At 36.3% G+C, this 23753-nt stretch overlaps 2 long non-coding RNA genes across 3 annotated transcripts; one reads left to right on the plus strand and one right to left on the minus strand.

Moving 5' to 3' along the window:
• Positions 1-2032: 2032 nt before the first annotated feature.
• Positions 2033-19512, minus strand: LOC135297986 (uncharacterized). Of its 2 annotated transcripts, none has more exons than XR_010359936.1 (3): positions 19386-19512; positions 11336-11478; positions 2033-2959 (listed from the first exon to the last, which is right to left on the minus strand). It is a non-coding gene; the product is annotated as an uncharacterized LOC135297986 (long non-coding RNA). The 2 variants fall into 2 exon arrangements; XR_010359937.1 differs by having other exon boundaries at positions 2033-4906.
• A 91-nt stretch (positions 19513-19603) lies between these two features.
• On the plus strand, positions 19604-23136 carry LOC135297985 (uncharacterized). Its single transcript, XR_010359935.1, has 4 exons — positions 19604-19878; positions 19969-20071; positions 21017-21078; positions 22661-23136. It is a non-coding gene; the product is annotated as an uncharacterized LOC135297985 (long non-coding RNA).
• The last annotated feature ends 617 nt before the right edge of the window (positions 23137-23753 follow it).

The following is a 23753-nucleotide window of genomic DNA, read 5'->3' on the forward strand; positions in this document are numbered from 1 at the left end:
ACCAAGCCTTTTGGTCAATTCTATAGGGAATTCCTGTCTTGTTCCTGGCAATGTAAGAACCTGGATAACTCTAGGGAGATGTCTTAGACCCTTGCAAATTTTTGGCCATCCAAACAGTGCTCTTGCTGGCTTGGTTACACTGGTCTGGGTATATCGTACACATTGCACAATTAGCTGCACAAAGCCACTGTAAACAGGTAATTAAAATATGTTGAGCAGCTGGGAATCGGGACAGAGAAACAAAGAAGGGTGCAATCAAGGAATGTTGCTTATCATCATGTTATTTGTAAAGGACAGATAATAGCTAGATATATAATAAATATTTGCTATGACAAGGAAAATATGGTTTTAGAGTCTAGAATCCAAACCAAATTAACATTGTACTGGAAACCACAGTTGTGTCTATGCACTGCTAAGGTGTTAAGAAAACTGAACAACTTCCTCAGCAGCTATATTAAAAAGGCTGAACTTCAGGCATCTTTGGCCACCTATTATGATGAATAAGATTAAATGGAAGGTGTCTCCTAGAGCTTGTGCTATCAAGGGGCTGTAGCATCAGGATGCTGGATAACTCCACCTGTTTAAAGAAACAGGAAGCAATAGATAAATGATGACCAGGGCGTTTGTACACCAAGAAGAAACTGGCTAAAACACTACCCATCTGTGCCTTTAATGATTTTCTTTGACAGAATTCTTACAGATATTTGTGAAAAAACCCCATGTCTTTCCAACATTTAATCCTCCCAGAAAAACAAAAAAAACGGCCCTGCTATTGAATCAACACTCTCCTGAACACTGAACCTCTCCTTGACTGCAGGAGAATTTCATCATGTGGGAGCTCCAGAAACAGCTTCCCTTAACTTTACACTGTGTGTATTAAAGTCAGTGATGAATTAATTTATGTCAGACAAATCTTCAAAAGCAATAGCATTCTTTTGTTTTTAATTAGAACCTGACTTTTTTAGATATTAAAATTTAGATACTTCAGCTTTCTCTAATTTACCACTGTATTTTTGGAAGTGTATTTCTAAACATTTGCCAGTACCTATATGGTCATGTCACTACTCTTCCTGGATTTGACATCTGTTTATATCACAGATTGTATGTTGCAGTCTTGTTATACTGAATGAAAAAGATTTTAAACAAATGTATTTATTTCAGCTGTTCTAATACTTGTTTTTTCTTCATACAAGTACCACAAAGTAAAATACATAGATTTAAACAATATATGGATTTAGTCCTTTTAGTCTAGTTCCAGCTGAATAATCCATAAGAAAAAAGAAAATTTGTTTTACATTGTCTCAAGGATGTTTCAATAAGTAGGTCTATTGTGATTTTTATTTAATATCAGGAATGTGCAAAAATATTAGATAAATTTTTTCACTTGTGAGTAGCATATCAGAAATCTTTTTCTACAGTGAGGCTGAGATTCAGAAAGATATTTGGGCATGTAATTCCTGTTTCATAACCACAAGGTTATATCTATCAAGCACTTTAAGAATTCTGGCCACTATTCACTCTTAGTGACCCAGGACCCTGGTACCTGTTTGGCATTTCAACTTTTCCTCTTTCTAGTCTCCCATTTTCCTTTACAATTGGTCTCAACTGAAAATTCAGTCTTGGGTTTTTTTCCCCAGACACAGAAGTGCTCCTTTTCTCTGTAACTTCTAGCTTGGGTTGTAGTCTTGACTCACAGAGAAAGAAAATATGAAGTTATAACTAATAATAACCAATACACATTACTGGGAATGTGCAAGGGAATCCAAACCTTTCAACAAAAGAAGATTTTTATAGTCCACTGTTGATTGTGTGCAAAATCACAGACACAGGCTCTTCTATTTGGGTAATTGAATAGCTTCCTGTACAAAAATTTGTGATCAATGTTTATTTTATTTACAAAAATTTTATCAATGTTTAAAGAAAACTTTAGAAACGCATTTATATCTATAAGTGCTTTTTAGAAATACATTTAAATAAAACATTATATAATTACTAAATGTAACAACTGCAATAGGCATTTCATATTGCTCACTCAAAAACTATTCACTCAAGTCCAATTGAATTTTGCACCAAGAGACAGGCCAAAAGAATACTTGGTTCTAACTTTTACAGGAAAACATAAAACATAGTTTTGCATGCCTAAGTCTATTACATAATGAACCATGTAAGTAACTATATATCTAATGAAAAAAACATTTTATATAGAGCAGTGGGGTATTGAAACAGCATTGCTTTTGTAGCAATTTTGATTATAGATTTATTTGGGTCTATATGAAATTTCATCTCTCAATTCAATGAGCTCCACATGCCTGTGATCCCTTCTGCTTCTTTGTTTGCTGTTGTACACTTTTCTAAGGATCAAGTTACTGAGAGTGCAAGCTCAGTGATGATCTCATGTTAAAGATGAGTACTTTTAAAGTAGTATGGAGTACCTGTGGTAGGGATTGCTATGTGGATCATTATACTGAAACAAGAGAGAAATATTGTACTGGAAGACAAAGCTTTCCACATGTGAGCAATGTTCAGAGGGCCAAGCACAAAAAATGTTTTGTGACCAGCTCCTCTTTTTTTCTCATGCACAAGGGATTTGGCTGGCCCCACTGTCAGCACTAGTGTTAACTACTTTATCTACTTATTTTCTAAACTCAATTTGTACCTAGAAAAAGATAATTTACAACCACAGTTGTATAGAGAGACATACAATTGGTTCTGAAGTAATAAACTCTTTATAGAGGCCTTGGCGGCTGGATCCAGTTCACATAACTCTGCCTTGTGGCTATTGTGAACTATCAAGCCACTCATAGAGGAGGAAATCTTGCAGGGCAAAGCTCCTCTATGAGTTGTGAGTTGTGTTTCTGATCATTCAGTCTGCAGTGCTGTGTCATATTCCATACTTGCTGGAACTCTATGATTTCAATGACCTTAACAACCCTGTAGACTTAATGAGCTCTGTGTTTCTCTGAGAACAGACCAAACAAACATAATCCATCAATAAAACACACAAACTTGATTCTTGACTTTTAAGGAGGAAAAACAAATCCAAACAACCCCCGCCAAAATCCCCAAAACATTAAAAAGGTATAGGGTGATCAAGCAACACAGAAAAATAGGTGTATTCTATACCTATGATACATAGAGCATAACATGAATAATATATTCATTTTCATGAATGTAGCAAACTAGGCTACAGTTTTTGCAAGTCTTTTAACTGACAATCCTCTACACAGACATGAGAAGAATTACAGAATTATTGTAGTTTGAGGGGATGTCTGGAGAACATCTTGTTCACTCACCCTGCTGAAGCAGAGACACCTAAAGCTAATTTCCCTGGACCACGTCTAGAACATGGACAAGGAGCGTGGCCACGTTCAGTTGAAGTGCATCCTGACCATGCTCCTTAGTGTCCTTGCCCATGGTACAGCGGATTGAGATGAGATGATCTTTAAGGTCCTTTCCAATGTTTAATATTCTATGATTAATTCCATGATTGTGGCAATACAGTTGTGTAATTCTTACTAAATACTTAGGAACACCATAAACATTAATTCATGTTATCATTCATCCAAACCTAGGATTAGTGTGATTCAAAACAGATGAATGAGGAAAACAGCTACTGTTTTATATAGCTCAATTGTACATTTTCCGGGCAGAAGACAAACTAGCTGTAAATCACAGTTGGTCAGTTTAACGTGGCCTTCATGGTCCCATCAGAGTAAAACCAAACTCTGGCATCATCAGAACATAATAACATTTTCCATGGGTGTGGTGTTAACCTAGCCACAGGAAAGGAGAAGCACACTCTATATGCGACTTTAAGTATCATTGCAGATGATTTCCATGTTTATTAGAATGTGAAATAGATGATTAGTTAAAAAGGTGATGATTGCTTCATGTTGAAAAGGACTTAATAAAATAGATTATCCCCACATCATTAAGCATTGTATTCTAACATGTACTCCGTGGCTGTTTTGGAAAGAAGGTGGTTGTTTTCATGCAGTTGATACCAAAATTAATGAAATTCATTCTACTCTCATTGCTGTTAATTTTATATTATTCTAGTTCTTCCACATTACCAAGAGATGAAGATATTTTCCATACAAAAGCCACTTATCTTTATTTATTAATAGTTCTTATATTTTCCTTAGGACCTAAAAGACTAATTTATTAATCAATTAATTGATTTGCTTTAATACACACCAGTGAAACTCTTCTAAATTTTTCCATAATTTCTAGGCAAAGCAAAATAAGAATGCAGGTAATATAAATTTATACAAAAACATTGTGTTTTCAGTACTATCCTCCACCACATCCTTATCATGGTCCAGTATTTTAATTGGCTTTGGAGAGGCTTAGACTAGATCTCCAGTGATTTTCTAGGAGTATCAGAATTCTGTTTGTATAATAGCTTCACCTTTTTGTTCACTATTTCATAAAGTTTACCGCTATATGTGTAGGAAATAGCACATAAATCCCCAAACCACTGGGAGAGGCAGAGAAAACTAATGGAAGTGTTGCCTGTTTCAGCTATTAACTAATTTTGTAATTGGATCTTCTTTTAAAAAGTAAAGTAAAAATTGTGCAGATTAATCAATAAGAAGGCAGACTTCCCAGTGTGGATGCCTTTGAAGCTGTTTTTTCTGCATCTGCTTTTTTCCAAGGTAAGTTTATGACCTGAATGCATGTTACACAACTGTGTCAGATGGCAAAGCTTTCTTGCACCTTTTTTCCCCTTTCTTTGTTCAACTGTACTGTCCATTTCCTTCAGAACACTTTCTGTCCAGAAACAGCTTAGCCATTGTTATCAATATTGGCCAAGGAAAAACCAAAAATGAGGAAAAAATAATTTCTTGGTCTCAGTAGTGTTGTAGTAACTCTCATAGTTGCTCTGTGGTTTTTCCTCATAAACCTGAAGGTCATAAAGAAAGCTGCTATATCACATAGCCAAAAAATAATCCATTGTAAATATATGCACTCTATCAACCAAATTTGCTTTTATGCTCACACTAGGAATAGTTAAGTAAAACAACACCTGCTGGAAAGCACAATTCTCTTGGAGGTTCCCTACTAAATCCTACAGCTACCACTGAAGGCTTTGTATCAGGATGCATTTATGTCAGGAAATTGACAGCAGCAGATTTTCCCAGACTTTCTAAGAAATAATATTCTTTGCTTTGCCCCAAATCTAACCAGAAAAAAGGTGCTTAACTGTACTGTTATTGTTCATAAATTATATTTAGGAACATGCCCTTTGTTCATAGGATCTTTTACACCTCTGGAGAAAACTGTAGGTCCAGTAAATTCAATAGGAGTTTACCACTGACTTTTATTGAGCCAAGATTTCACCCCCTGCATCAGACTTTTGTCTGTCAGGAAGATTCTTTCAGATATCTCTGGTACTGTAAAGGAGCTAAAAGTGAAGACTGTGTTGTTCGCACATGGTCAGTGTGCTGTTCTAACTTATATGATGATTAGACTCTTAATAAACAGAGGACAAAGGGGGTAAAATTTTTGTGTCTGTAACCTCAGCTGTGATAATTCCTTCTAGGTGTGTATATTTAATCTCAGTAAGACTCCCTAACACCAGCTGAGGATTCAGAAAAAGTATATTTACATAGTATTATTTTCTTAAGATTTTCTTTTTTTTTAAAGCAGATTAATAAATGGTAATATATAAATATTATTATTTATTTTAATTTTGAAAAATTAAACTTCAAACTCTTTAAATGTAGGGAGTCAATTCACAGATAAAACTGGTTTTGTCAGCTTTGTAACCTATAGCAAAATGAAGAAGAGGGTTTTTTTAGGTTAAAGGTCTGAGGATATTTTTTCTGCAATATGTAATTATGAGTTTTAAAGTAATTTAATTCTATGCATGGTTTTGTTTTGTCTGTTTTGGTTTGTATTCCTAATGGTAGAACAGTGTGAGAATGCAGTTAATCCTCCTTAATGTGAGTAAATGTCACCTCATTCTCACATACAATTATATTCATCAAGTGGAGCAAGAAGTCTTCTACTTCCTTTTTGTATGCACACTGAAGGAGTTAAACAAATGATTCATATGTCTAGAAGAATAAACTGGAGTAATTTCCATAACATAAACAAACAGTAAGTACTATATAAAAAGCATGAGTTGTTATTTTATGTGTAATAGCTAAACAAAGCTTGCATGAGGACAAGTCCTTGGACAAGTACATATTTTGGGTTGCTATTTTTGAAAAAGTTGATTTTATAAAGACAAAACAGAAACTGTTGTATGTTTACTAAGTAATCAGAACTTTTTGCAGGATACAAAGTCTAAGATTTTAAGAGCATAACTAAACCATAAAGAATTTACTGTATTAAGCTGGGGTTTTTTACTGGATTTGTTTTAGATCAAACAGTTTTATCATTGCATTTTATAGAAGTGGTGATGATATTTTTGCTATAGAAGAAAATTAATTTCAGTATTACAAGAGAAGAGAATAATCTATGATATTCCACATTTATAAACGAAGTAAAGCCACAAATTAAAAAAAAATTCCTATAATATTGAAAGCAGATGTTAAATTGATGTGGATGGATGATTAAAAAAAAAAACTAGGGCTCAATCAGCTCCAGAGTAATTTCTTATGCCATCGGGAATGGAAAATGCATGCAAGTGGAAGAAGAAGATTAATTTTAACACATGCATATTAAATGAGAAGTAAATAAATATATCCCATTTAAACAAAATTACAGGCATGTTTTTGACAGATACTATTTCTTTTATAGAAGTGGAAATTTTAATTTGAAGGGGTAATAAACTTTTAGAAAAATATTAGATTTAGTTCATACCCTGTATTGGGTAAATGAGTTAGAATTATTTGAAGTCTTTATGAATTTCATATGTAGTCCTTTGATATTCCAGAAGGGGGACACTGTGAATGATCTTTTATTATGTCTGTCCTTCTTAAATAAACTTAAACTTCGACTACTGTGGCTACTTCCTGTTACAGTTTGCACTTGTTATTTAAGTGCCTGCATCCTTCTGGAGAGACATAACATTTACTGGCAACATTTGCATTACCAATTAATACAGACATTGAGTGTGGGTTTGTGGATGGAAGTTTTCAGGAAGTTTTACTTCAGGCTAGTTCCAGTTCAGTCTAGTGGAAAACATGTCCATCAATGCTGGGACCTCATTCTCCTGTTACCAAACTGAGTCTTATGGGACAACAGCTTGGTTTTGGAAACTGCTGACTGCTATTAGGCTGACTAAAGAAGAAAAGTGAATGATGAGCTTTTAATGATGGTATTTTTACACATCCCCAGGCATATATGGTCCTGTGTTTTTCATTACATTATTTCCCACTGAGATCAATTCACACCTTAATTTCAGGCCATATTCCATCAGATTTTCCCTCAAATGAACAGTTATTTACTCTGGTGAAATGTTGTGTTAATAGTTTTATGTGGTGTTTTCAAGATAATATTGTACATAAGTCATCATTAACACATAATTCCAGTTATTAAGGGTTTATTCAAGGGTTTTGTTAATTTTTTCTTTTAAGTATTTTTGTTAATTATATGACACCTAACTGATATATTTATATAAATGCAGGTAAGGCTAAAGACTACTTAAACTTCCTCAAGAAAAAAAGTGCAGACCTCCATAATCACAGGCAACTTTTACAATTAGCTATGACTGAGTTCTCATCTGAGATCACCAAATGTGACCCCATACATAAGACCTTAGTTTGTCTGTGACACATATTGCATCCACTCTCATTTTCTCACACAATTCCTTTAATATCAGCATCTCACTTTACTCATTTGCATTCCATGCACCTGTGATATTCCAGTATGTTTTCCATAAGGACCCCTACCCACACCTGCCTCTCAACATCCATGCTGAATTTACTAGAATATCAAGTTGCTGGAAAAGAGATTAAAATCCATCACCAGGAGCAGAAGTTACCGACACTACAAGTTAGCAGGGTCTGTGATATGTCCTTACATAATCACCAGAAACTGTCAGGCTGGACAGAAGTGTCAGACTAGATTTCCAGCCAGTGGGAGTTACTCCTCAGGGGTGGACAGTTGTTGTCCTTGGCTGTGAGCATGGATTCCTGTACCACTAATCCTTTTCCTTCATGCCCCTCACCGAGATTTGGCAGGAGGCTTGGCATACACTGCATATTCTTGACATTTTCAGTTATCATTTTCCAAAAATCATCCTAGTGCTAATCTTAGCTCTGCCCTCTGCCTGACAAGGAATGGCCACCACTGAGCCCAGCTCTCTCTGGAAATTAGCTCCCTGCAGTGAGGATGAATAAGTATTCAAACATATTGTGACACTCAGAAAACGGCACAGTGTGCTAGGTCAGTAGCTATTAAAATATCTAAGTAAACTACAAATTAACAAACCCATGGTTAAGTGACATTTCAGTAGATCTTGTTACTCTAGCAGAGTCCAGGTTCCTCTGCAGCTGCATACCTTATTTCATGGTCAGGTCAATTATTTCTTAGCTCTTTTTGTATAAGCTTAGTGTTCCAAGTAGTGTTCAGAGCCATCTTAATACAGGAGTAATGGTGCCCCCCACTGATTTTGTAAAATACATTTGTAGTTTAAAGTGTACTTTGAATAAGGAATCTCTGGGTAGAGGACCATAGGGCAAAACCATTACAAATCCTAAACTAATTCATAAGTTTAACTCATATATGCCTATCTCTCCAATGTAAGTTATTATCATTTATTTCCAAAAAATATACTTCATCCTAAACTAGGGCTGGTGTTGACTGTGATCAGAAATTTATGTTTTCTTATGGGAAGAAAGGGTCCTGTCCTCTGCAATCAGAGTTAGGATTAGATTTGAATTAAATATTGGTAATATAAAAGCTTGACAAAACAAGTTAATTATTTTCTGCCTCTAAGAGTTTGGAAAAGAGCTGTTGTCAACCTTTTTTTTTTTTTACTGTGTGTATAGTTCCTATTATAATGACTCTTATGTTGGGGATTACAAGTCAAAAAAAAAAAATCTAGTTTTTCTCTGAGACTGAGCAGCCTTCAGAGAGAAGACTGAAGAGAAGTCTGGAGTCAATTGTGGTCAACAGTTTATGCTCCCTTCACTGGATGGGTGGTTCCCTTGGCTAGCATTATTTTTGAGGTTAAGGTTATTTGGGGGAATGCAATAACTGAAGAACCCATTTCAACATCTGGTACCTTGCCCTCAGAAAAAGGAAAAAGAGTTGTTTTAGGACAATACTTTGTGATCTTTTTTTCTTAAAATTTGTTCCATGACCTTGGTTAAGTTCAGCACTTATGTTTGGGCTAGAGTTTGGGAATGTACAGATCGAAGAAGGCTATATGTCTCAAGATTTAAGAGGCGTGCTGCTAAGGACAACTGTTGCTTTTTTTTCTATCCTGTTTCTGGGGAGATGCAATCCCTGACCATTGCTAGGTTTTGAGTTGGGGCTGGATTCATGGTTTGAGAGTTGGAAAGAGAAGAGCTGCTTTTATTTCTTAAAGGTGCACACTCGACAGCATTATGCAAAGGAATTGTAATGTTTGTGTATTGTGTATTTTAAAAATATTTTTTTCAGTCTTCTTTTCTTGTTGCTTTTCATTCCTGGGCAACAACAGTTAAGTTAGATTCAGGAAAGGGTAGCTTGAGGTGAATATTCATTGTCTGGCTTAGATTTGGCTCAGTTTGAGGCCCAAGTAGCTTGAAAATTTAAATGCTGCATATCTCATTTTGTTAGTAAAGGATTCAGCAAATTAGGGATCAGAAAGTGACTTGTTTATTTGGAATCTCAATGTTTTGTTCTCTTCTTTTCAGTGAATAACAGCCAGGGTAAAACTAAGTTTAGACTGAAGAACCTGAAGACTGAAGTTGCTGCTCAGATGGTGTGGTCCTGATAGCTGGAAATAATAGGCATGGGCTAGAATTATTAGGCTTAGGGTGGATGGCATAAATCATGAAGAGCCATACTGCTTATGATATAACATAGGACCTTGGAAAATTGTAATGTATTGTTACCAAGGGATTATTTTCTTTGTTGTGGTTTAAGTATGGTTTCATTTAAATTTAGGGATAAAATCTGAATAGTCCTCTGGTGACTCTTCTGTCTCATGACACATGAAAGCCCATGCATTTTTTCCTCTCTCACACCTGCAGAGATAAGTTACTAAAAGGTACTTTTCTGGTATTGGTACTTTTGTATTTGTATGATATAAATAACGATATGTTTTGCCAGACAAAAGCAGTTTCCTTTGTTCCTGCACATATATTAAATTACTTGTGTGATACTTTTGGGAGGTGACCTTACCATGTCTCTTTGAAGAGAGTTCTGTTCAAAAGATATGTGTCTCTACAATTTGATTTTTACCTGTACAATTTTTTGAAGATAAGTAAATTTGTGCAAGACTTGCCTACTGTTCTACACATCCCTCAGATTTCCTCATGAATACTTCAGTTCTTGAAACGCAAATTCTTATTGTTCTAGAAAAAATGGTGCTTTCCTCACCGCACTGCAGGGCTCATTTTATTTCCTTCTTCCCTTCCTGTGCAATTTTTATTCCCTCTGGTGCCCATGCACAGGGATAGATACCCAGAGACATGTCTAGCACTGCAGAGTTCATTTTGAAAAATAATAAATAAATGCTAAAGGAATATCATAGAATCATAAAATGTTATGGGGTTGGAATGGACCTTAAAGATCATCTAGTCCCAACCTCCCTTGCCATAGGCAGAGACACCTCCCACTAGACCAGGTTGGTCAAGGATTTATCAAGCTTTTCTTTGAACACTGCCAAGTTTGGGATGCCCACAATTTCTCTGGGCAACTTGTTCCAGTGTCTCACCACCCTCACAGTAAAGAATTTGTTCCTAATATCTAAACTAAATTTCCTCTTTCAAGTTTTACTCATTACTTTTTGTTCTGTCATCACTGCAGTTCCTGACAGAGCCCCATTCCGTCTTCTCTGCAGGCTCTCTTCATATGCTGGAAGGTTGCTGTGAGATCTTCACACAACCTTCTCTTCTCCAGGTGAACAGTCCCAACTTTCTTAGCTTGTCTTCTATATATCTTTCTGTTACATGACTTCCTATTCTGTATAACCCTTATTGACTGTCTGGAGTGTTCTTGATTGGTTCCTTTTGTGCAGTGCCCCTTCATCCAGGGCTATGTTTATGAGTAAAGGTCTTTCTGGCTTCCAGTGCAAATTGCACAGCACCAGTTACAGTCACAGAGTTCAGTCTTCCCACTCCTGTTGCCCCAAAAGGTAAGGCAGCAGCCCCTGTCCCACATTAACCTCCAAGCTGTACTCACACATTATTTGCAATAACAGGGGATACAGTACAGGAAAAGTCCATACCTGCTAAGTGCCACATAAAATGGGCAATTTCATACATGCACCCATGCCTTATCCTTTCTTAGCTTATTAGCATAGACACAGCCCATATGTCCTTTTTCCATGAGAAAAAACCTGGTTTCCTCTTCCCATTGTTCACTGGAAATCTGTTAGCGAAAATAGACATCATGTACAAAGTTGTGATAATTGCTTTAAGAAATAGCTAAAATAAAAACAAGAACTTAAAAATGGAATTTAGAAGGGGAACAAATCCTTTCAACAGAAGAAGATACAGACAGTGGCATAAGTGCTAAGGCTGTCAGCAATTACAACTCCCAGTACAAACTAGTCCATGATCCATGAATTGTACTCAAGATGAAACAAAGTGACCCGTGCAGGCAAAGCAGGACTTTGCTTTATTTTATTGCAAGTTAAACAAGGTCTCCAAATTAGTAACAAAGGATGTAGATGCGTTTTTGGAATAGTTTCAAGCATTAAAAACAAAGCAAAGCTTGGATCCAAGAGTCTATCCGTGATAAGAGTGATCAGATTACTAAAGGCAATCTCTTGCTCTGCTCTCTGATAAAATGCATTGTGACGAGTTGTTTTGATTTGAAAACAGCAGATGTTTATCAACTGAACTGCAAATGCAGACTTTCAAAATGTCAGGAGCCACATGTAGTCTTTGGAGAGATTAGTGCAGTATATATGGTGTAACAGGGAAGTTTATTTCGCCACTCCATTTCTTTGATCTTGCGAGTGCTTTCACAACCCCTTTTCTCCTTTTGTTCCTTTCAGTCGCGAGGCTGTAAACCCAGATTTATAATGGTATTAGTGTTTTGCCACAGAATGATTGGTATGTCCCAGATTCAGCCTTGTGGGATAAACATGAGCAACTAAGAAAAAATTGTCTCAAATGGATGTAATCTTTTTAAAAATATAAATATTTAAAATAATATTTAAATGGGAAAAATTCAAATCAAGCTAGGCAAATATTGATTGTTGGATGTTTGAAAATACTGTTTATATTCAATGTTATAATTTTTTATGAGGATTATTCTGCAAGGTTATTAATTTTTCATTCTGTTATTTATGAAAGATTTTATTGAGAATATAGAAAACTTGAGAAATTTATACAAGAGAACAGCAATGAAGCCTCACTTATATTAACTATACTCTCATTCATGTATCTTTATGTTCAGTAATCATGTTGTTTGTAGATACCTAAATTTGAGTCCTCAAAAAAAACAAAACAAAACAAAACAAAACAAGGATTTTTGGAATTATAATGGAATGTTTGAAAATTTGTGTTCCTATGAAAAATATGTAACATTTTCAAATTCAGATTCTGTGACATGGTAGAGTTCCAGAGATCTTTTCAGTTAATTTGGGATAGAAAGCCAAATCTCTGAAATAAGGTATAGAAATTATGCTGGATTATAGTATAGGAAACTCAATTTTCTTTGAGTGGAGATGACAACATGTATATCAAAGATTGATTAATAAGTCCATCTGAATGAAACCTGAGTGTCTTTCAAAGGTGAGAAATATTACTAATAAAGTTTATTGCAGTGAAATTAGCATTACATTTATATTTACACTTAAATCCAAAATATAAATATTTATGTTTAATATTTAATAATGTCTTGTTTTATAATGTCTTTTTGTTTCCTGGGATGTCTGAAAAATACGTGGCTTGCACTGTGATTCAAAACAGTATTTGTTTTTGAAGTTTGTTTTTTTTTTACTTCATTGCAGAAGATAAATTCCAAAGTCAACCAACACTGTAATAAAGTTTTGTCCTTCTCTTAGATATGCTTCATTTTTGGCTCATCTGCCTCCCTTCCAGTATTAATAGAACCAAAGAGAATTATTGATGTTTCATATTCTTTGTCTCGAATTCTTAGCAGTTAGACACATATGAAAAGACTGATGATAGCTGTGAAGTCAGGGGCAAGATTTTTATTTTTCTGAGAGTCATTTGCCAAAGTGAACACTCAAAAATCTCTGCTCTGCTGAATGAGAATGGTACTAGATCAGGAAATGAACTGTAAGAAATTTTTTTAAAGAGAAAATAAATGGATTCCATACACTCTTTGGACTTGTACAAACTGAAAATCAATGTAGCCAATTATCTGAGTACTGATAAATCCACTACTTACAGTCTGCCAGATGGATCTCTGCTCTTGGACACTTCCTTTCCTATAGTTAGACTGGAATACACACCTGCAGTCTCTCCAGGGGTGTCTGCTCACCTGATGTCTGCTATGAAGATGGCTCATAAAAGCCAATGCTCAGAATTCATGATTTCTATCCAGTAGGAAATCCCACAATTAACCAGAAGATCTAATTTAAAAAATCCCAAATAAACCTAAACACCTAAATATTTACACAGCATTAAACTTATACATGAGAAATATATCATTCCAGAAGGGTGGAAGAACAATATTTTTACCAGAAGTTTTTTCTGGTTTTCATAAGTGAGATGCTACTTTCCTAGTGCTATATTTTTAATAGGCAAGCATCTTCCTATGGAAAAATATTTAAACAGCTCCTCTGATAAGAAGAAGTTTCTGAGAAATATAAATGTCATAACAGTTTTTGATCAATACTAACATTTTAAATGGCAGCTGAAATAAAATTAATTAAAGGCAATTCCAAAACCACAGTGCAATAACCTTCAGGTGAGGATGAATGCTGAATAAACAAGCATGTATATTCCATTATGTCATATCATATCATATCATATCATATCATATCATATCATATCATATCATATCATATCATATCTAATCTTTTTAAGACAGACTTTGATAGGTGAGATGCATATTATATGACCGAATAGTTACTAGGTTTTAAACCCCAAATAAAAATCTTAGGAAATAAAGAGAATAGCAAATAACTCTAATATTACTGTTCTAAAGGAAAACAATAATAAGGTGAGTATCAACTAAAATCATCTGTCTTAGCCAGAAAGTTTCTAAGCTAGAGGAATCTCATCAGTGAAAAGTAGAAATCTAAAGAGAAGGATTTGTAAAGGCATTAGAAATGCCAGAAATGCTACTCCAAATTCTGAATTTAGGGTAACTTAACCTTAAATTAACTTAAAGTTCATTTTCAAAAAAAAAAAAAAAAAAAAAAAAAAGAGATGGACATGCACTCCAAAAATCCATCCATTCCTAAAATAATTTGCAGATGTAGTTGCACAGAGAAACAAGAGCATTAAACAGAGCATTTAGTTAATCAATAATCCAGAAGATGCTTCTAGAGTACAAAGCTTTAGAACTTAAAGTAGGCCTCACTACTTATATTGCATGTTTTATGTCAGAATAATATTTCAAAGAACTTGTACCTAGAGATATGACCCTGTGACAATGTGAAATAGGAAATGATTACAAATAAATGAAGGAGCAGCAATAGTTCTGCACAAATGCAAAGCAGCATGGTTTTTCCTTTACAAAAAAGCCAGTTTTTGCAAGGACATTGAAATTCTGTATAAATAGCTGAACTGAAAAAAGGTTGGGTTTCAACATCTGAAGACAATCTGATTTCATCCAGATGGATTTATTTATTAAAATATCAGACAATGTGAAATATATATGGTCAATTGCACAGAAAGAAAGTATCCTCAGATGATAGATGAGAAAACTAAAAACAATAAAGAAAATTAAAAACAATAAAGAACGCTAATGTTTTAATCTAGAAGGTTTCCTATGCTACCTTTTTACTAGAACTCACTTCTGTAACTAAACTTAAAAAAATGGTATTTCCTATTTAATTTTTTTGTAGACCCAGACACCCACATATACTTCTGTCTACTTAGGACTTCAGGAAATTCTCAGCCAATAGAATGTATTTAACAAATGATTTAACTTAAATGAAGCATCAGAAATGCCCCAAGTTCACAAAAGCCTATTCCATTGAAATGTTCACTTTAGTGCCAGAAATGCTTGACTAGAGCTTAGGCATTTCCTCTTTCATTAACATTTTCCTTTCTGTGGCAGTCCGTGTAGAATTTCTAACTACTGTTCCTCATATTTTCTTGGCCTGCCTCTTGTATTTAATTTTCATTTGCTGCTAAATCATTCAACTTTTTACTACTGCTGTGTAAATATGTGTTCAACCTTTCTGCTTGCAGTTGGTGGAAACATATATTACTGAAATACTATCCTCCCAAATACATCATGTTTTCCCCATATGTACCCTTGCATCCTGCTACTTTTAGACCTCTGTAAAGCTGAAATTTGTTTAAAGTTTGGGTTAGGATATGGGTTTATTTTTAGGTAAAAGAATAATTCAGGCAAACACTGTGGTTGTTTTCGAAACATCTGTTAATGCCTTCCATGGATCTTTCTGTCAGACACAGAGCTGTCTCTGCCTGAAGAACCTCAGAAGTGCATTCCCAAAAGACTAGTATGTGTTAGTGGTGTTTAAATAACTTGGAGGCTTTCTGTGACAACAAGGGATTATGCTAACGTGTCTCATGGCTAATTGTTGCTTGCCAGCAGAGCAATAGTGTTTGCCCATATGGGAATAATTTTTCCCTGAAGTCTGTCAGCTACCAGTGCTCAAAATGAGCCTAGAATATTGGTGGGAAAGACACACGACCTTCCATAAAGTGACAATTCATTGCATATCTCAGACACTTAAAGGACTTGTGTATATGCAATAACTTCTTTAAACATGCTATTTCTGAAGAAACAGAGTACCCTCTCCTTGTAAAACTTGGCAGTTTTGCTTTTAGTAAACGAAATTAATGGAGAGTTAACAAGCAAAGGCTTAGTTTTCTATTACAGGACTGGGGAAAATATTTCAGAAAAAAACAGAAGTAGGCTCATTAACATGATGTGTTAGAACATGCAACACTTCACCTGTTTCTCATTTAGGGTTTTTCCTAGGTATGACTTAGCATAGAGAAGGAATCATTCTGTTTCAGAGACAAATTCACCCACAGCAAATGCCCTAACCCTGAAAATCTGTCTCTTTCATATGTCTAATAGTTATCTCATTACTCTTGAGCACACATGAAGTTTCAGTGTATCCTGGGAGCTGTGCTTCCCTTTACAGTATGATTTAGGGAAATGAATCATAAAGTAACTTTGATTAATAATTCATATTATGAGAAGGAACAAAAACTTTTTAGTTTGATTAGTTGACTTCCTATGATATGCAAGAAGCTGTTTGGAACATTCATTTCTCATCTGTTTTACATTCTTGCTTAGGAATTCAATTGAATTAGGGTGTTAGCTGACTCCTCCCTTCCCAAACAATGTGATGTCCATTGTGGAAACTTTTCCACTTGGCTTTGTAAGACCTTGAAAAATGTGCAGAAGGAAAAATATTAATTGTACAACTACTCAGTTACGCCACAGATTGTGACACATCTTTGGTTTCTCATAGAAATCCTTTAAAACAGAAATCCTTTAAATCCTTTAAATAATGCAGATCAACTACTTAACACTTTATTTACTTTGTCCAAATTCCACCCTCCCCTCTGCCTTTTTATTGGTGGTGTTAATCCCAAAATTACATCCCATTAACTCTTGAAAGGGATATGCAAACTTTTTACCTTGGCATTAGCATGAGGAGTAGGTACTTCTAAAAGAAAGAAAGATTAAATAATGCTCATCATCTTATATAATAAGTAGAACCTTTCACTTACTTGCAACTTCAAAGAGTAAAAAATCAAAAATCCAACAAAAAGTAGACAGGAAAGAAAAAGTTATGTGCCTTGGACATTATGAATCTTAAAATATTTGGCACTTTTTCTTGTTCCATGTCTCTGCCTATAGAACAATGTACAAAGAGCTACTAATTCTTCATTAAGTAATGAAAAATACTTCCATATATGGGTGTTTCTTGCTATGTCCCTTGAAAAGGGGCTTGGCCATGAGATAAATAAAAAAAAAAAATGAGCTTGAAAAGGGCTTTTGGTTATTTGTACTTCAGGAACCCCTGAAAGATATAATACTGGATTTGCATAATGCTTTGTGGGGAGAGGCAAGTTCCGTGTTCATGGCAAGTACCATGAGAAAATGCTCTGGAATGGGATCATATGGATAAGTGATTTATATAGGACCATTGTTGTCTTGCTGTGCTCATTTAAGTGAACATTTTTAATGAATATTTATATAAAGATGAGACAGTTTTTTATGTATATTTTCTCCACTTGTGTCAGAAATCTGTAATCTCTGGTTTAATTAGAAGTCCCTGCCCCAGTCAATACCTTTTCTACCCATTTATTTCCTGCTGCATTGGTTGTAACTCCAGGTTTGTACTTTAAAATGGGTAACATTCTTTACAAACCTGTGTGACAAGAGCTCAAGGTCAGCCCTGTGTTTTTGCCTGAAAGAGTCCATGCAGTCTGACAGCTCATTAGCCAACACTGTTCATTGAGCAAGAAGTGCCATCTGGGACTTCTACTGGGAATGGCAGGTGAAGACTTTGGGAAAAACGAGTACAAAAGGACATTTTAGTAGCAAAGGAACATGTCCTCTGAGTAGTTTGTAGTCTGTAAATGGATAGAGGAGAGCATGTAATAGCTCTATTAGATAGAACAATAGATATTGTTCACTAGCTCTGACTAGAAAATCCTACTAATGATGGCTAGTGGAAATCTGTGAAAGATTATTTGTAGGTAGAAAGTTTTATGAAAGGTTATAGACTGCAACTGCACGGCATTAGATCTGATCACATAATTTCTTAGTCTAAAAAGAGCTACTAACCAATTTTTTTTTCATTTTATGTAGCTAATCCTTCCAAAACTTGGCAAGGTTTAACAGGAAGATGAGAATGTTGAAAACATGACTTATTGCACTAAACTTAAGACACCTAGGAATCACAAACACTTCACTAAAAAAAATTTAGGATAAAGTGGAATGCTGAAAGTTATCCAAATTTCTGCAACAGTATTGCCAGATGTGCACCAAAACATTATAGTTCTTTTAAGACACAATTTAATGTAGGTTTAGTCCTGTGATGTAGAAAATAATTTTGTAATTTTTAAATTCAGCATTGATGTCTTGTGTTCAATTGATTCATTTTTTTCTGTCACATAGAATTATTCAATTTATTTACTTCATATCATTAACAGGTAGTCTCCAGAAGATTATACTTTAAGTTACCGAGGTACTAAATGTGAACTGTGTGCCTTTGGTTGCCTTGATTTAGGAGTAGACCATGCTGCTCTCACCCCTCAGGTGAACAGCGGTGACCAGGGCAGTCCCAGCAGTCACACACTCTGCTCCTTCTTTCCCTGCCATCCCCAGACAGTTTCTGACCCTGGTTCACCTCATGGATCCTGACCTCCACCTGTAGGCTGATCAAGCCTTGGCTTGTCCTCATCCCCAGGGAACTTCCTGATGCCCAGGGCAGGCCTGGCTGCCCTGCTCCTGGCTGGGGCTTTGGGACAGACCCTTCTGAAGTCCTGGGGGAAGTCCCACCAAATACAAAAATACAGAGTTCTCCATGAATCTAACTAAAATAAATGTTTTACTATAAACTGCACTAAAAACATCTATGATTAATCAAAACTGAAAAAGCTTTAACTTTCTTACTTTAAAGAGTCTGACTGTCTCGATGAAAATTAATGAATATCACAGAGTCCCTGAATATCCCGAGTCGGAAGGGACCCACAAAGATCATCAAAGACCAGCTCCTGGCCCTGCACAAGACTCCCCAAGAGTCCCTCCACATGCTCAAGAGCATTGTCCAAATGGCTTCTTGAACGCTGTCAGGCTAGGGCTGTACACAGCTTCCCTGAGGAGCCTGTTCCAGTGCCCAACCATCCTCTGGAGGAAGAATCTTTTCCTGATATCCAACCTAAACCTCCCCTGACACAGCTTCAGGCCATTCCCTCAGGTCCTGTCTCTGGTCACCACAGAGCAGAGATCAGTGCCTGACCCTCCTCTTCCCCTCACGAGGAAGCTGTAACTGCAGTGAGGCCTCCCCTCAGTCTCCTCCAGGCTGAACAGACCCACTGCCCTCAGCTGCTCCTCACAGCTTCCCCTCAAGGCCCTTCACCATCTTTGTTGCTCTCCTTGTACACTCTCTAACAGTTTAATGTCTTTCTTACATTGTGGCACCCAGATCTGCCCCCAGCACTGGAGGTGAGGCTGCCCCAGTGCAGAGCAGAGCAGGACAATCCCCTCCCTTGCCCAGCTGGTGATGTTGTGCCTGATGCCCCCAGGACAGAGTTGGCCCTCCTGGCTGCCAGGGCATGCTGGGTCATGTTCAACTTTGCATCCACCAGGTATCTCAGGTCCATGGCACTGCTTTCCCATATCCCATTCCCCAGTCTGTCTGTACATTCTGGGTTGCCCATACCAGGTGCAGAATCTGGCGCTTTCCCTTATTGAACTTCATGTTGTTGCTGGTTGCCCAGTCATCTGATTTGTCAAGGTCCCTCTGCAGGGCCTCCCTGCTCTGTAGGGAGTCAAAACTCCTCCCTGTTTAGTATAATCTGTGACCTTGGTTAGTGTCCCTTCCAGTCCTGCCTTCAAGACGTTATTGAAGACATTGAGTAGCACAGGATCAGGATGAAGCCCTGTGGAAGCCTCCAGTGACAGGTCACCAGTGTGATATTACCCATTCAGTGTAACCCCTTGTGCCCAACACATGAGCCAGCTGCTCACCCATCCTATGATTTGTTTATCCAGCTGAATGCAGGATATTTTATCCAGAAGGGTACTGGAGACAATATTGAAAGCTTTACAGAAATCTAAAAAAGATTACATCAACTGTCCTCTCTTCTTCAACTAGGTGGGTTGCTTTGTCAAAAAAGTAATTGTAAATTAATTTAATGCTTCTACCCTCTTCCAGTAAGGAAATGTATTTGCATTGTTCAGGACAACTGCATTGTTAATTCTGGAGCTCGGGTTGGTCCGTATATCAGTTGCCATTGGTCTCCCTGGGTTCAGCCCATTACTGACTTGGATCTCCCCAGCTCCTATGACTGTTTTCAAGTACATTCCCTACACAGAATTACAGTAGCAGCCACCTCATTTATGACTTGAAGAATTTTATAGAATGTGCATGGCCATACTGTGCCATAAAGTATCAAGGCCAGGTAATGGGCTGTGGTAGTGTTTGCTGTGGAGCATTATTTCAGCTCAGGCTGAGATCAGAAGTCTTTTACCCAGTACAGTGCTTAGGGCAGGATTATATTTTCAAGTGGTAGAACAAGAAGGCTGGTTTTAACTATTTTTATGTGTGCAGAGAAGATGTAACTAAATACATATTTTCAGTGTCAGAAGAGTGAAGCAATAGGCTAAAAATATTATTAAATACTTCTGCTAAAATCTAGATTTTTCATAAATGATTACTTGAAACCTGTTCCTAGAAAATAGATGCAAAACACAGATAGTGTTTATTTCTATCTACTGTCAAAGTCATTATTAATACAGAGTCAATATTATGCCATCACAGTGTCCTATTATATCAACATGTAGCATAAACTATAGAAATAATTTGGTGCCATCTCTCCAGCTTGTGTGTTTAGAGTGCTCTGACTTGTTATGGAGTAGTACTGGATACCTTCTGTATTCCCCAAACTTATTTTTGGGGGTTTTTGTTTGTTTTAATAGGGAAGAGTAATAGAAATCTTTAGATAACCCTAACATTTCTAATTTGTGATCAGTGTTCAATATTTTCTTTCACCTTTCCTTTTTTAAAACAATATTTCAATTCAGGCTACTCTCCTTACAGGGTCTCCTGCAACATTCTTTGTAGTTCCTGTTATGAGAAGAGGCAAAACCAAAAAATATCAGGTAGATCCATTATATTAATGGGGGAGACTGATCCCATAAATCGTTACTCATAAAAATACAAATAATTACTTCAATTTTGCCCCTTTATATCACTAAAGATGACATAAGGGTAAAGGGTTGAAATGTTATGAAAAGATCTAGAAATATATTTGAGACTTAAATACCCTTAGAGAATAATTTGACCTTATTTATTGTCTATCAACGCCTCTGACCCATAGATGAACAGAAACCCACCCAGAAAGAATGCTGGGTCTGATAGCATTCCATCCCAAACAGAAAGTTCACATTTCAAGAATACCTTTTCAGATGAAGAGCTGGACAGAAATAAAAATTATTTTCGCAGCAGCTGTTATGGTCTTAAATCTTGTTTTTCTTCTTAGAACAAAACCAAAACCTTTCAATTATTTTCAGAAAGGAAATTGTGGTGAAACATGTTTTCTGATCAGAAAGGTCAGCCTTTGAGTTCATGTCTTTTGCCATTGGAAACCAAGAATCTATCCTTGACACTTGAAATTTCTCACTGTAAATGTTGTCAAAATCAATATTTCTCTAAAAGACATCGTGCTGGTTTTGATGCAGCTGCTTGTTTTGACAAAAAAACCCCAAAGAAACAAGTTTTCAGACCTGTGGACTAGTTGGAAAAACCCAGGTGGAAAAGATGGGAGGGGGACAGTAGCATTGATATTAGCAGTGTGGCTTAACTATTTTCCACAAGAAGGTGTGTAAGGGGGGAGCCAGGGCCATAGACAACAGTGACCATCCAGGGTCAAATTCCATAATCACTGGAGATTGCTTCCTACTGCATGCAGCTCTTCATACTGCTTCTAATGAATTAAGCTTTATAAAATACACATACTGACACTTGGTAATTAATGTTTATTGTTTCAATTGGGTCACAAAAACAACAGAGACTTGAATACATTTAAAGTTAGTGGCAGAATGTGTCAAGCACTAAGGCAAATAACTAGAGCTGAGTATGCTCTTTTTATTTCTTTGGAATTAATGCACTATGAAATTTTACTGAAAAAAATGTAAAACTAGATTTTATAGAGGGCTCAGTGGGGCAACACATTCTTGGATTTTACTGAAGCCTTACATTGTCCTTAGCTTCTCAGACAGTATGTTTCAGTTACTACCATATTATTCCAAATAACTACTATGAACAGATTCTGTTGAAAACTTATATAACATTTATAGTTCTCAGCAAACCAGTATTCCCAACAGAATTTCTCAGTTTTTCCACATTTAAAATTTCATTGTGCTTCAATAAATGTTGAGTCAGCTCTACTTTAGGCTAAGCAAGAGATTTTATGAGAAACCATATGCATTGAGCTAACAAAATCTCAGCACTTGATTAGAGGCAGAGATCAAGTTTATGATTCAATTTATTCTGATAAATGTTAATGCTGTATATTGTAGCCCTTACTAGTTCCTCATATGAACATATTCTCTCTCATTCTAAAGTACTGTAAGTGACACTAACTCACATGAATCAGGAATATCAGAGTTTTTGCAATACCAAGAACTGTGCTTTTTGTACATGCCATTCTGAATATTGCTAATATTGTGTAATGTTTTTCAGAGGACTTTTTTTCTCAGTGTCCTTGCTGATGTGTGCAGTAAGGCTGAACAGGTGGGAAGACATGGTGTCTCAGCTCGCCTTGGGAAATGAGATACAGCTGTGCCCAAGTTTTATGAGTTTCTGAGTTATGTAAGCAATTTGTCATGACACACATAACTTCATGGTTTGCTTTTTGTTTGACCCTGCTGAAGCTGAAATAAAATTACTGGGGACCTGGATGATTTTGGCTGCTGTTGTCAGGAAGAAGAGTGACTCAAGAAAAAGTGGCATCTATCAGCAGGAGCATATCATAACCAAATGCCAGGCAAAGACGGGAAGTAATCCATGCTCAAAAGCATGTTCAGATCCCAGTCTTCCCCCAGCACTCTCCTGTTTTGTCCAAGACTTCTTCCTATGATATGAGAGGAGGCAAAGCAGAGAGGAGATGAGGATGATGTTAAATCCTAATATGATGGATGTATTTCTAGTGTCTTGCATTATGTAAGTTTCCCTAAGAAACAGTTCTGGAGTCCTTACACAAGCTGAAGTTTTGCAATAAATTCAAATATGCAATGAATAGAGATCTGTGACACTAGACTGCTCTGTGTGTCTCTGTCCTCTTAATAGGTGCCAGGGTGGGCTTGTGATGGCCTGTAGACTACTATGAAACTTTCTTTGTGCTTTGCACATGTACTGTTGTGCTGGCATTGTATTAATGCTCTTCAAACCTCCATGGAGCCTCCTTCTCCTGCAGACTCTGATAGGCATTCTGCTGGAACATTGCCTATGGCATTATAAAGGGTGAAAAGACTCAACTTGCTCTTTCTGTAGAAAGAAGGATCTGTAGTTTTGCCTAATGGAGTTCATCATGGGCAGTGTTGTTAAACAAGAGAAACATATCTAAGTTTTCTGCTTCTATTATATTTTCAAAGTACACTTTTGTTTCAACAAACACCCCATGTGTGAGGACATGAGGCTTGACTCCATTTTGCTCAGAAGGCTGATTTATTATGTTATATATTAAAATACTACATTAAAACTATACTAAAAGAGAGAAGACAGATCAGAAGGCTACAAAGACCAAGAATAGAATAGAATGCATAACAAAAATCCT

This window comes from Passer domesticus, chromosome 3, assembly GCF_036417665.1.
Source record: "Passer domesticus isolate bPasDom1 chromosome 3, bPasDom1.hap1, whole genome shotgun sequence".
Taxonomy (NCBI): domain Eukaryota; kingdom Metazoa; phylum Chordata; class Aves; order Passeriformes; family Passeridae; genus Passer; species Passer domesticus.